We start from the raw sequence: 15,730 nt of genomic DNA on the forward strand, positions 1-15,730 counted from the left end.
TTTGCCTGGGATTTAAGCGAAAGCCTGTTATTTTCATTCTGCTTGTAATAATCACCCAGGAAACAGACAGATAGGCAGGGGCTGGTCAGCCTCTGTCTGCAAAACGTAAGGTCGTGAGAGCACAGAAAGCAAAGAAAGGGTTTTAGCCAACTGAGCTCTTGACCACATTGTACTCGTAGCTGTCTTATAGCGCTTCAACGACGGGGTTTAATGAGTTTCTTAAGGCCGGTTACTTTATTTCATAATTTCCAATAAGGTGTAAAATATTATATTATATTAATTATTGAAAATAATACCAAGTTTGAATGTTTCCTAATGTCTAATTTGGCCCCAAAGAATATAAATTATTTGTATAGTATAACTAATTTACATTTAAAATGAAACCAAATGAAAACTTTTGATGGAAACAATTTGAGATTTCGGTGGAAATCAGAATCCTATTTTGCAATGGCAACTGGGAAATGTTCGAACTTTTTAAAACCATCTATAAAAATTATAAAAAGAAGAAGAACAGGAAAAATTATATAAAATATTTGCTTATAAAACAAATAATAATTTTAAAATAAAACCTACATAGTCGTGAGGATGGTAGTAAAGGTTTGAGGTTTGTTTTGCCATATTTAGTAATCCTTAGGACTGAAGACGTAAAAGAAACTACTAAAAAATGGGATTTCCGATCATCTGGTAGGAATTTAAACAGATTTTCCTGCATCCAATATCGGACAATTTTTTCTTTACATAGCAACCTATGAAGAAATCGTTTATTACGATATCCAATCTGAAGGTAGTACTTCATATAAGCCAGTGTCCCATGAAGACAAGCAGACATAAGGCCTAATTCATTTGAGGAAGTTTATTTTAATATAAATAAGTAGTATTTAGGTAGTACCAAATATTTGTGGTGGAGCTGCCCCAAGCTATGGTCTGACAGGCAAATAATTTTGTACAAAAATTAATAGCCCTTCACAAATATGCCCTGAATTGAATCGAAAACTTATTGAACTCCTTACAAAGACATAGTTTTCTGCTACAAAAAGACATTTTGGGATTTATTTAAATAAGCCTGCTGGTAGACGAATGTGCGTGCAAATTATTTGCATGTGTGACCGTGTCAAACAAACTTGAGTTGGGACTGCAATTCGTTCGCTGATTGCACTAAAAGTATCAGAAAGAGAGGGTTTAGAGAAGGGTATTTAATGGTTTGCCAAACCGAATATAACGTTTTTGTTGCTAATGCTGTAGCTGTTGTTGTAGCTGGTGATGTTGTTGTTGCTGGTGGCTTTACCGCATCTGTAATTGCAACGTCAACGTAAATGCATAGCACGAGGGTATCTGAGGAATTTCACGGATGTGCCATGCGTGCATTTTGCAGATGACCAAGTACTTTAGCTCTGAGCTGTGTCCGAGCGTTCGGACAGCACGTACGCATTTCACACACACACACACACATACACACTCTACACACACACACACATGCATCAGTGTGCACGCATTTGATTGCAGTTTCGTTACTGCTGGTGCTGTAGCGGCCTCTTCCTTCCTGCAGACCACAACGGCAGACCTGCAGATTTATCTGCGCGCGTTTATTTTAATGTTACGTTCTGGCATCTTTCTTCATTTTTTACCTCATCTTCTTCATCACCATCACCATCATCAGCATCAGCATCGTCAGCTTCTTATGCCGCTGCTGCTGCTGCTGCTATTTGGTTTTGGTTAACCAGCAACTTTCAATGCATTGGCCGTTTTCTTTGTCTTTATAGCTGATGATGATGCTGCTGGTGCTGCTGCTGCTGCTGCTGCTGTTCCTCATCATCTTCAACGACGTGGCATTCCAGATTGTGGCGTGGTACGTTGACCGCTTGGAATGTTGATTCATCTGCCTCTGCCTGAGTAAAGAACTGCACTTACTCGCATGTGTACGAGTATGCTGGCTCATCTTCTTCTACGTCTTCTTTTATGACTCCACTTGGTCTTTATGTCAATCAGCCAACCAGCTAGCTAGCCAGTCAGGCAGTCAGCCAGTCAGTCAGCCAGCCTGCTGGCATCAGCCTTGCCTTATTCACATTTATGGGCCATCATCAGCAGCACTAGCAGTAGCAACAGCATCCGAACTATTCCGTCCCTTTGCTACATTTGGAAATAGACTCATCTATTTTTAGTCTTGCAACAATTTCCTATTCTATTTTCAACTTGTTAGATGCGCAATTTGGACCCTTGCCTCCTCCTAAATGACCATGGAGTTGCGTTGGCAAATTACCTTTAAGTGCCAGTCAGTCGCCCATCAGTCGCCCATCAGCTGCCCATCATGGGCAAGGTAGCATTTGGCATGTATAATGCATTTTTCGTTATTTTTAGCACGATTCCTCTCCGCGTTACATACTTAATTATAACTTGTCTACTCGTTTGCCGCAATTAAATGCCCATATTTACCTCGCACATCAAATTTAATTGCATTTAAATGTTCACTAGATAAGAGTACAACTGTGCATAATAAGTGCTTTAATTATCTATGAATGCACTCAAGAGATTCACAAAAATCCGCATTTAAAAAAAGTGAAAATAAAATATCTTTAAAATATCTTTAATTTATGTTCTTCAAGTTTTTCCTCAAATTAAAATATTTGATTGAAAATATAGCAGAAATCTTTGCAAGAAACATGGTTTTTTAAGCAGTCTGACAATCGACAAAATATATATTAACCAAGCTCTGTATATAATTACATATAAGTTGCCTTTCATTCCTTAGCAAGTTTTCTATTATATATTTATGGAGAAGACAAATATTTTTCACCTAGCATTGCCTTTTTTTCTGGGAGGATAAACATTGTTATGCCAAAACTTTATTATATTCTTATTTGCAGCTTCCATAGCCACACCTTGTTATCCTGATCCCAACTTTGTTTGTTTTTCAGTAGCTTTTTTTTTATTGGTTGTTCAGTTTTGAGTTTAAGAATATGTTAAAACTCTGGGATAGAAAACAGGTGAACGGTCTGCACTTGCAGAGCAGTCATACGAAGAGTCGTAATTCGTCCCTCAAGACGTAAGACCGAACGTGTTGTTGGCGCAGGATACTCCTATTTCCTAAAGCAAACATCATTAAATACATTTGTGTAAAAGCCACATAAATTGTTTAGAAAGTAGCTGAAATTCAGTGTCTAATTGCACGGTCGACCAATAGTTAGTGCTAACAAAAATTAAAATAGATGGCCAAAAAATAATTAAAATTGAGCTCATCATTTTGTGTTTATTGGCGAACAAGTGTGTTCTGATCTAAGTGCCTCTTAACATTGTTATTGGAAACAAACTCGATATGCGTGCATCAAAAAATTGTCACAGGTTTTTCATATTCCGCCACAAAGTGGGTCGGAAAATTCACTAAAAGCCTATGATTAGATTTTGTGCACAATAACAATAACAACAAAAATTAAGTGGCAAAAATACGATTATGCTGCAATATACGAGTAGACGAGTATGTGTGCGTGAGTGTGTTGGTTGTGTAGTGTACAAGTAGAATTGCGGTCTGTCGTGTGTGGCCAACAAATAATAATTTGTGCTAAATTGTTAATTTGTTTTTCATATTTGCCCTTTGATTTGGCCAATTTAGGCGGCTATTTGGTATTTGGCAAATGAAAACAGTCGGCAAATGAGTTTGCAAAGCTGTTAAGTAAAATGTAAAAGCCGCTTACACAATGAACAATGAACAAACAAACTAACAAACAAAAGGCAAAAACATTGGAAGCCAACCAAAAATGAACAACTGATCTGATATGCAGGTCACGTGCGTTCAACACTCGGACAGATGCGTATATATACGAGTATATATGCTCGTAAGTATATACAATAGCTTGACAACCCTGCATATGACAGGGTCAAGACTCGCCTAGACCAAGGAGAAGCCAAAGAATTGACTTGGAAACAAATGCATGTGTCGTCAATGTGTCACAGTCCATCAATAACAAATCAGCAAACAGACACGCGAGCTCACCAAACGCCCACCAATGGCCATGTGTTACAATTTTTTATTTGGCATAATATCAATTAAAATCAATAGGCAGTGCGTATATGTGTGGATGTATGAACTCGTACAAATAAATAAATAAAACTACGTGCGCCTCTGATGAGGTCAGAGCATATTTCCTATTTGCCTTCGCAGATACTAGTTGGCTCCTAACTAACTTACTCAGCTGCTCACGCACGACTTGGCTCAATTGGCTTTAAGCTACAAATATATGCCGCTTAACTGCCATTCGTTAGCAAACAGTATTCGAATCTGTTTCGCAGTTACAATTGATTAAGCAGCCAAAGGGCGAGTTACGCATACGCCTTGCTTTTTAGAATTCAAAGTGGAAGGGAGCTGAGGCTAACCACAGATATGCTGAGCATATAGCCCTTTACAAGGCATAGTCGAGGTGATCGAAAATTGTTGTCTCATAGCTCTTAGTAGTTGGCGGTATTTACAGCGACTGTGCCTAGAAATAAGTATACTTTTTCTTACTACTGTGTTTCTTAAAGCTTAATGGCAGCTCTACCATGAATTAAAAACTTCACATATGGAAGTTTTGTACAACTTTTTTCATTCAAAATATCACTTTTCTATATATCTACATTCTCATTAAAAAATTTGCATAAAAAAAGGAAGCTATTGCCTGCCATTTGTTGAATACTTCACTGAAACCAAGCATAACCAACATATGAACGTATTGCATTTTTTATTTATTTATTTATTAACTTATCCTAGCGTTACAAGTACCAGATTACTTTTAAGTAATTACGATCATCATTACATATTCAGTTTAATTTCAAAACTAAAGCAACTCTTTCGACTCAAGCTTTGCTTTAATATTCAGCAGAAAATCACAAAAATTTTAAAGACCATTTCATTTGCATCAAAAATCCAACAACCCAAATAATATCTTCTTCCTGTTAAATAGCAGAGCAAAAAATAATTTAGAACAACGCCAACAGGCAGCCAAAATGAAAAGAAAAGAGCAGAACAGAAAAAATACAAAAATCGTCACGTAGAACCACAAGAAAAAGCAAAAAAAAAACAATAACAACAAAAATACTGAGGAGTGCATTCACATTTTGAAAGTCAAGCAGGAGGAACTTTTAATGTTTTGTCGATGCGAACCAGACCAGGGGTTGCCCGACAATGCCAATAAGGATGACGACGATGTCATTGGCGCAAAAACAAGAGAACAAAACGAAGCGAGATGAGGTGAGGTGATCCGAACGATGGGCAGCCAAAGATACATTTGTATCTTTTAAGCATAGCATGTTTAGCTTGATAGTTATGTGTGTGTGTGTGTGGCACAGCGGCCAAGACAGGTGGCCATGTCTTTAACATCTTTAAGCCACAACGCATAAATTTAGTCGTGCGCGAACTTTTCGGCACAAATACAGTCAATTACTTCATTATGGTTGCCCTATTTATAGGCACGCCTTTATACTCATATGTACATACATATAGCATATATATTATGTCGTCAGGTAAAAGGCAAATAAAATGTCAATTTGTATTAACAGTTGTGTGTGTCCTTTTCCCTTTTGTGTGTTGTTGGATGTGGGCGACCAACGTTTATTATTCATCACATAACATATTTAGATTTTATGCATGCCCTTTGGCAGTCCAGCTATGATCCTTTTTCCGGAGCAATGCCTTTTCTGTTCACTAACATGACTAGCGGAATTTCTTAAATTGGGCGACAATTCGCTTCACAGCGAAACTTTTAGATTTAGCCTAAAGCTAGTCTTCTAAAGTTGTGGCTAAATCAGAGCTGTAATTCTAAATTCTAAAATTCTTAAATAGCTTTAGGTTTTTCTGGAAAGCTTATGCAATAATTAAAAAAAAGCAACAATTATAAAAATTAAAATAAAATTCACATGATTTCACAAATATCTACAACTTTTAATCACTTCTTGAACAGCTGCAAGAAATCATTCGGTTTCTTGAAATTCAAGTTTCTGAAATTCTACCATTTCCAGAAAAAGGAAAGTCACTAAAAAACACGCCAAGTGAAATGCAAGTCGGAGAAATATTGATGACAAATGTGGGACACACAGACAAACACAAAGATGCACAGCTACCTCGATCGAGACACACACACACTCAGATACACTCACCATTGCATTGGGCTACTTTTGGTTTTGTTGCAGCCAAGGCGAACGAACACACACAGACGCACACTTGTAAAATGGAATATTGTAGTATAAATTTCATTTGCGGTCCGCTGGCAAACGAGTTGATGACTATGCCACAAAAATTTACAGTGAAGTTGTAAACAGAAACAGCAAGCGAAAAAAACCCCCGAATGCGTTCAATGACAATGAATGTTGTCCATAAGCTAAATGCATACATTGTTGTTGTGTTGTTATTGTTGTTCTCGTTGTCGCTTTTACTACCAATTCTGTTGTTGTTGTTGGTGTTGGTGCTGTTTTTGTTGCTGTTGTCATCGACGTCATTGCAATGTTATGGCAGCAATTATTGTTATTTCCGTATGCGAAATTTCATTTTGACACCAGACAACCGGCTCTACATAGATATTTCATATAGTGCGACATAAAGGGTGCTACAATATTCCATATTTTATTAAAGGTTTATTGCATGGTTACTACTATATAAGACCACTATTATTATTCCCCTTATGTCAAATGTAAAGCATTACATTGCTGTTGAAAGGAAGATGAAGGAAAACATGGGGAACATGGACAGTGTTGGAAAATTCTGCATATTAATAAAAAACACTTTATAGACTGCAAGTTAAAATAAATTTAAAAAAATATTGCTTTATAAACAACATGCAAAACAAGATCCTGAACTGTGATAAATAATATACTAAATTAAACCTAAAATTGAGAATAACACTTATATATTATTGTTCATAATTACAAGGTACATTTTATAGAACTATTTGCTAAAGTCTATGCGACTACTTATTTCAAGTACATTTTTAAGTTCATTTTATGAAAGTTTTGATCAAATTTTTGGAAGTACAAAGACTTATGAACACTACTTTCGACACTATTCATGATTCATTTTTGATAACAAAGAACTGCTATGTTTTCAATGAGAACTAATTGAGAATGAATTCCAAACCGACAACATTAAAAGACGATAGTTTCTGAGTACCTTCTTAAAAGTTCTGCCAGAAAAAGCAAAATACTTGTATGCTATCAAAACATTTCTTGAATATCGCTAGTTGTAGATACAAATCGCATCACTTTCTTGATAAAAAACTTATTTAAAACTTAAATTGTAAATCAATTCCCGACAATTTTGAGACTAAAACAATTTCAAAAAAATGCTTGGAAACAAATCTTTTCAAATCATAAATAAAAATCCTATTTCCAGGAAGTTTTTAGAAAAATATACTTTGATGTGGAATTGCTATATCAATACAAATACAACCAATAGACACCCTATAGCTTGTCCCTGCATAGATTCACATACAATTATAGTATATGCGCACACTGACAGCATTTTACATTTGACATTTGTTCAAAAATGTTCCTGTCTATGCACTAAATATTTACTTGTAGATGCACACACACAAATAAACATACATACATACATATACGAGTAGACTTGCTTGTTGTTTCTAACTGGCTGCCCAAGTGTTGTGTTTTCTTTTACCGCCCTTTTGGGCTACCAACGCCTTCCAATTTTGCGCTGATTTGACAGAAATTTTGACGTAAGTAGTCGTCGCTATGTCGCCACGACACCTCCTCGCTGGCTGCCCCAAAATGCAAATTGTGTTTGAATACAAATATTTCTCCTGCAACACCCCCTACCCCCCCTCACCCACTCCTGTCATCTGCCGACTGGGGCGGTTTTCCACGCTTGTATCCTTCATGTTCCGATTATACACTGTGGGGGCTCGTTTGGGGTCGGCAGGAAAGTTAGTTGTTTTGGGCTTGTTATGAATTTGTATCTATCAAAATATACAATGCGAGCGCTGTTGTTACACTTTTGGGCCACTTGGCTACAGTTTGTGTTGCCATAGTGGCCAATATTTCCAAGTAATAAACAAGTTATGCACAAAAGTCTCTTACCAGCTTTGGAATGCAAGTATTTTATTAAATCAAAGGATGGTTGCTTTAAGTTTTAAAAAACTGCAAATGCAGTTATATAACTTATTTGAATGACATTTGTAGACTAAACTAAACTTTGCTGGACAATTGTTAACATACAAGTATATGTAAAAAGTACATAATAGGAATAACAATTTTGAAAGTTTGTAGCACTTGTGCAAAAATTGACTTTTTTAAATTAAATTTTCAAAGATGAAAACCTAAGAGGCTTCTTATTTAAATACGCCAGTTGTATACCGCAATAGATCGCCTTATACTTATTCTATACTAGTTCTGGTTAATAACATTGGCCTAACTATTAAATATTCAATCCGTTCAATAAACTCTAGTCTAAAACAGAGCAATAATGTGTCCAGTTAAATAATATTTTTAAATAGAATTTCAACAGAAAATTTTCTTGAATTGCCTTTTTTTTGTGGATTTGCATTATTTTTGTTAGTCAGAAATAAGTATTAAGGACGTTTGAAAATATGGTTTAGTTTTTCAAATACTAGAACTTATATTATTTCTTTCTTTTAATTTTTGTCACAATGTATTTAATATGCATTACAAAATAATTCAATACTGCATTTAATCTAATAACTTTTCTCATCATTTACTTTAATTTACTTTCTATATTCTATAGTTCTATGTTTTCTTCATCCTTTCTGTAATTTAACTTACTTGTAGTAACAGTAACAGCCTTCTCTTTTGGTTTTGCCCATTCAAGTTTTGTGCGATCGACATTGATTTAAAATTATCACGCCTTAGCGTTAATTGAACGTTTAACTTAAATGGCAATCATAAATTGTCAAAAGATAAAATAAATGTTTGTGAGCAGTCTGTGTGTTGGCAAAACTAGCCGATACAGCGTGTTATTAAAATATCTTAAACGTGATTAATGCAGCGGCTGGAACAATCATAAATAAAATGGAAAGCTGCAAAATACAATACAGATGAGTCAAGAAAATAAAGCGAGGCTAAAACAAACAGCTCGCTCAATCGATTCGATTTCAATCGATGTTGTAAGGTTGAATGAGAACGAACGAACGAGACGTGCACAAATATTTTACACGTAATTTTTTTTAAAAATATATTGGCAAAAACAAATTAATTAAAATTACATGTACGTGTGCGCTAAAAGGCCGAAGGCTGCTGCGCTGGCCCTAGAAACAAATACGCTACATACATACATAGTGTATGTTTGCTTGTCTGTTTGTATGTAGAAATGTGTAGTATGTGATAAGCCCGACTATTGTTGTTTCGGAATTTTCAATGCTGACTAAACATCCCGTAATTAGTTGCGCAATTTGCCACATTTAGTTAGTGAGAAGAGAGACAGACAGACAGACAGAGAGACAGAGAGTCATTTAGTCATTCAGTCAGTCCGTCAGGCATCATTGGACAACAGCTGCGCCAGTTGGGTGATCTAAGCCGGCTTCTATATTCTGAAACAACAAATTCCAATTCATTGGCTATTTTTGGCCAGCATTTGTTTTCCATTAAATATTTATTATTTGTTATTAATGTTTGTGTTTATGTTTTTTTTTTCGTAAAGAGCTAGCTGCCTATTATGTTTTTGGCCAAACGAAAAATATGCAAACAGGTTTGAAAAGAGCGCAAGATTAAGAGAGCGCCAAACAGTTGTGAAATACTTTGCTCTTGAACTTGTCTGTTTATTATAATTTTTTTTGCTTTTGCGTCAACTGCAGCTTAAACAAAAAATACAAATAATATAAAATCTGCGCTGAACTTGTAAATTTTTTTTCTGCACAGTATTTTGCAATATGTATGCGTCAGCGAATTGTTTTGTGGCCGTAAAGTTTTTCGCCCGAAATAATTGTATTAAAAAAATTCCAAATGCTTACAGTTCACGAACCAACTCTTATATACTACGATTTTTGCCCCCGATTCTTCCTATGGCAGGTATATAAAATAGTGAGGTTACATGTGTTTTAAAATGAACTTGCTTTTCATATGGAAACAAGTTTTTGCTCTTCATACAAACAGTCAAAAGGACTCAAGGACAGTCTGTAGACAGGACATGTCTATATCGATTAGTCTTAGCTTTGTAGTATGTATGTATATTCTTTGTTCCTTCAGTTATCGGATACAAGCAAAAATATTCGCTTACCTTAAATACTTTAACTTTAAGAATAATTAAACCAAACCGAACTCTCATATACAGTTTGAATTTGCATTTATTTTCCTTTCATTAAAAATATCACATTTATTTATTTATATTCCAACCGTAGTAGCAACCAACAAGCGGGCATCCACCAACAAAGTTACGGTATTTACGTTTTATTTTTGTGTAAACAAACATGCCAGTAGCACATATTCGTTTTTTACTTCAATTTGTTGTATAATTTGCTGCAGTTTGTTTGCCACATGGTCTAAAGGTAAAGATAAATATGGAAACTGGGCGCCCATAGGCTCGCCGAAGCTGGAATATGCTTACAAGGCTATGAAATCCAATAATTGAACATGCATTCCACATGAGAAGATAATTTTCGGTAGAGTCTGTAATCTATAACATTATTTGAAAATGGTATAAATCCATATTCTAACCTAGTCAGAAAAGGAAATGTATTACATTTCTAACTCTTGTATAAACAAAAAGTTGGTTCAAAACATACATATTTAAGTATATTACATTCTACAGTTTCTGTGTAGAAAATATTTTCATTATCAGTCAAATAGTCAGAACCCGTTTAAGAAAATATTAAGTGGACTGTTCACAAAAGAAATACATACATACATGCACTTTATAGAAGATTTGGCAATAATTGGCATTATACCCCTCACCAGTTAGTTTAGATATCATAATAACAGCAAAACGTCTTGTGACGTCATCTCAAAGCAGCCTCCTATGAATAGAAAATAACGGACCTTCGCTAGAAGCCTGTGTTTGCTTTTAAGCAGCAGTCAGCTGTTATCCGAAATGTCATCAACAGATGATGTAGCTTCGCTCTTCTTGTCGCGTTCCAGTGTTGCTTCACTGCGAGAAGAGCAAACAGCTGTTTCGATTTTATATTAAAAGAGCTTTCAGTGTTGTTTGTCTGTATTGTGATGTTTAATGAATTTAATAATAAAACGATATTGTCCTGCAATCCATTATCAGATAGAATATCAGCACTGCTTGACTGTCGGCTTCTTGCCTAGTGCTGCAGCCTTTTTGTCCGCCTCTCGTTTGGCCGCCGCCTGCTCGCGCTGGTATCGGATTAGAGCCAGACGTGCCAGATCCGATATGGCCTCAGATGTCTTGCCTCCGGCATGAAGCTTCTGGTAGCGTCGATGAGCCGTCTGTTCTTCAATCTCTTCGCGTTCGCGCCGCGATAGCGTTGGCTTGACAATATCGATGTTTAGCTGCGAGATTTTCACCGAGGCCTTCCTTGCGACTCGATTGGGATTCTCGATCTTGATGAGTGCGGCCACCCCCTTTTTGTCACCGCGCGCCTCGATCTCTCCGAATTCATTGGTATCCTGGTCAGTGTCCGCCTCAGAGCAGCTGCTGATAGATTTACGTGCTGCCGGCTTCTGTTCCTTCGGCTGGATCGGAGTGAACGAGCCTTTGGCAGCCGCCTGCTCGTTTTCCTCCTCCTCCTGTTCCTGCTCGGTGCTTCGGCTGATTTGTTCGCTCTTCTTCGCTGACTCCAGCTTCAGCTGCTCAACCGAAGTAAAGTGGCGATTGCGGCCCTTGTGGGTAAAGTACTTCTTTCTTGTCATCACGGCTATAAAGACTTCTCTGCTTATTGGATTTTGTCCGCTAACTTTCAACTTACCACCTAACTGGGTCTGCTGCTTTTGTTATACACAGAAATCAAACTTCTCGCCGGAACTGCTCGGGTTAGGGATGGGCAATACTTTTAATATTATTTGACACATAACAATGAGAGTTGATTATCGGCAGGGCTGACCTCAATTAAACAGGGTTGATGTTCCATTTAAATTAATGCTATCTGTGCAGAAACATAATCATTGCACCTCGTTTGACTGGACATTAAATCTTCGATTGCCATCGGCTTCGGCTTGATTTTCCTACAGAATAAATACAATTTCCTAGCACCAACTTATAGCCTAGATATTTCATCAACTTTTTGTGAAACAATATACGTTTATGATCTGTTCCGTGCTCTCTGTTTAAAAATGAAATTTACAACATATAGTATGTTTTTTGTCTTCGATTCTTTGCCGCCGCAATATCGTCCTATCTTTTATACTTTGTTAGATTATTTATTATATGTACATATCTAAAAATCCAACTGGTTTGGGCAAGAGAAGCTTTCGATCGTGCCTTCTGGAAGCAAGCTAGCCGTTTCGTGAAGAAGACTTTCCTAACGGTCGGAAAAATAGAGTATCACAAGCAACCACAGCGCATATGCAATTCAAATATATGCGGGGTCAGCATTTTATTGCAACCATACATACATACATTCATACATACATATGTACATACATGAGTATAAACGGGGGCATCGGTAATCTCTCTTTTACAAATATATGAGCTTACGTATTTAAATTTGGTTCAATCCTTAAGCAACGTTTACTTACCTGAGCGATTTCAGTTGTTGTTTTTATTGTTGAATTCACAAATTTTCAATAAACTGACTCTCCTTTGATATGCGAAACAGATTTATTTCCTGGTCAATGGCACACACAATTGAATGTTTTAATAAATATTATTATAGTACGCATACGATATTATAGTTACGAATTTGTTAGTTTCAACGTTTTGCGCCTGAAAAAAAAAATAATGAAAATTACAAGTTATGCGAATTTCTTTTTAATTTATTGCATGGCATTTAATTATGAACGGCTTTAATATTTGTTGTTGATACTTGAATTATTCATTTACTTAATTTGTAAGGCAATCGACTGAAAATAATAAGCATTTATTGTGGTATATGTTGTTGTCTGACTTCAATTGAATTTCATTTATTTGCTTTGCTGTTTTATTTTTCTTTATTTATACATATTTATGTATTTGTGACCATGTGCGTGAGTTTCTGTAATTGTTTACTTGCGTAACAATTATGTGGATACTTATATATTTTGACATTCACCTTAGTTCAATAATTTTTCAAATTAAATTTAAAGTGATCTGTTATAAATATTAGAATTTCGTTTAAAAATACTATTAAATATTGTTAAAGTGGCTTTATATGTGCATAGAAAAAATCAAATAATTCTAATTTTCTTTAAAATCAAATAAGAAAATTGTAATCAATTCATAAATAGTTTTTCAAACAGCGTTTAATTACTTTACTGTAATGAGCATGGAAACTTTTGCGTTCAATTACCTATTTGAAAAGTGGTGAGAAAAAAAATGTTGTGGAAAAGTCAAACAAATAAATATATTAATCAAAATATGAAATCAAAATTATTATTGAAATATTGTCAACTATTTGCGAAATATTTTTCATTTCAAACCCATTTTTTAATCGTCTTTATTGCTATGGCAACAAAGTTCTTCAAAGGCTACAAAGAAACTCCTCTACTACTAAGAAACATTTATTTGACTATTGATTTGAGAATGAAAGTAGACGACGTCAATATACGTGTATATATAAGATATTGTATTACTTTTAAGCATATGGTTGACTGGCCAGCAAACTTGTTGCTGTGTATTTGCCAGCCACTTGTGAGGTGGAAACAAAAAGAAATCTGGAGAGCAAATGATGCGATAACAGGCAAGGTATGCGGGAGTTGGCACACGATTTCAACTTAATTAAAGCCCAAAGGCAGCTAAAACATTGCTGCCAATACACACACACACACACACACACACACATACACACATATGTATGTATACAAGAGGTAAGTGGTAAGTACGTTTGTAAGTCAACACTATATGGCGGCTCATGGTGATGGTTTGCGATGGCCGGTAATTGTGCATGCATGCCGTGTACCTGCCAGATACTTTTCACAACAAGGCATGCGCGCTTAGATACACCACATGCAATGTGTCTATGTGTGAGTGTACAAAATTAAAAATAAAAAACTATAACTAAAACACGCAGCAATGTCCAATGGTAGCCAACACCGCTGCCAGCTGCCAGCTGCCTTTGGTTCGCAAATTCAAATTCAAAGCGTTTGCGTTTCATTCATAAACTTCATTAATATATATAGATATTTTATTTACGAATGTCGTTCGTATCGTAGTCGCGCTGTGGTCTGAATTTTATTGTTCGTCTGCACTACTTTAAATAAGTCCACGCGCCGCCTTTGTGGGTCCGGGGGGGGCGATGGCGACGGCGCCGACGCCGGCAGCTTGTGGTAACCATTGGGCGGCCACGGTAATAAGAGTTTTTAAAATGCGTTAAATGATTTTTTGCACTTTATGACTTCTTTTGTGGCTACGACTGTTGCTGCCTCGATGGTCGCCATCGTCGTCGTCGTTGCCATTTTTGCAGTTTGCTTAGTTCGCCACTTTCGCGCTCTTCTTGTCTCTCCCTCGGTTTGTCTGTCTGTCTGTCTGACCGTCTTTCGACGCGTTTTAGTATTTGCCTATGAATGAAGTTTATTTATAGTGTTAATAGCTATGCGTTTGCCGCTATTTGCCTGTGTCTGTGTCTATGTCTGGCTAAGTTCACAAATTTGGTGCACAGGAAGTTTGTTGACTGCACATGGAGCTAAGGGAAAAATAAAAATTATGCCGACTGCCACCATTTTAAAAACACAACACTGCAATGAGGATGACAACAAATGGTGGCTGTCGAGGATGGCCTTAGCAAAGACGATGAACATCTTATGTGACCGGCTAAAAGTGTCCCTAGATGAAACGCTCGAGCTGGAGCTACTATGTGGGAAGTAAAGGGTATAGCGACAACAGCATCCAAAGAATTATCTAAAGAAAATTTTGTTAAAAAATGACTTCTAGAAGAAGTCAGAGAAATAATAGTAATATTTATAAATAGTATATAATTGTTCAAGAGATCACCAGAAATACCTTAAACAATTTTTTCACATCATCTGACCCCTTTCAACAAAGTACCTAGCAGGCTTAAAAGAAGGACGGCTCTACTGCTCCATGCACTGGCATCTATTCTAATTGCTTAGAATGTCTGCTTCCAATTCTTAAAACCCATCTACAATTTCTTCAAAATAATAACATATGTAAAATATTTAACAGACAACTCTTAGAACCCTAGCCACGCAACAGAATTTCCAGTACTGCAGAATATAGCATTCATGATTATTGGGTAGCTTCTGTAAACTTTTTCTAACCCATTAAATATACATATTAATATAAGAAATAAAAAACATGTTTCAGCCTTGGAATTGCAAATTTAGTATATGATGAGTTAAATTTAAATTTTTTCCCTAGCAACTAAATAAATTTGAACAATCTTGCATTTCCCAGCTACAGTCACAACAATTCCATCTACTGGCCCCAATTCTTGTTATCAAACGCTCATATTCTCTATGCCACTAAGCTCCATACTTAACTAACTATGTATGTATGTACACACAAGTATATGTATTATATTCATAGTCAGTACATAAAGCACGTGAAAGATATTCGAGAAAACTAAGCTATCTCATAAAAAAGCCATTGGAGCATGCATAGCGCTTAATCTCACGTAACAGAAATTATTATAATGCCGAGCTATAATGCAAACACAATGGCCACTTTCATAGCTGGTACGAAATATTT

General features: G+C 36.1%; 1 protein-coding gene and 1 pseudogene across 3 annotated transcripts in view; both read right to left on the bottom strand.

Moving 5' to 3' along the window:
• LOC115631149 (mucin-5AC) overlaps nucleotides 1-15,730 on the bottom strand; it is a 48,745-nt gene that overhangs the window by 28,845 nt on the left and 4,170 nt on the right. For 2 of the 3 annotated variants that reach the window (XM_030527821.1, XM_030527820.1), the window contains exon 2: nucleotides 12,625-12,811. The exons of the other annotated variant lie outside the window; for it this stretch is intronic. The gene's annotated coding sequence lies outside the window, so the exon portion shown is untranslated. The remainder of the gene's footprint in view (nucleotides 1-12,624; nucleotides 12,812-15,730) is intronic. 3 annotated transcript variants of the gene reach the window in all.
• Nucleotides 11,125-11,925, bottom strand: LOC115631151 (annotated as a pseudogene).

The sequence above is a fragment of the Scaptodrosophila lebanonensis genome, unplaced genomic scaffold, assembly GCF_003285725.1.
Source record: "Scaptodrosophila lebanonensis strain 11010-0011.00,11010-0021.00 unplaced genomic scaffold, SlebRS2 tig00001412-arrow-pilon, whole genome shotgun sequence".
NCBI classification, from domain to species: domain Eukaryota; kingdom Metazoa; phylum Arthropoda; class Insecta; order Diptera; family Drosophilidae; genus Scaptodrosophila; species Scaptodrosophila lebanonensis.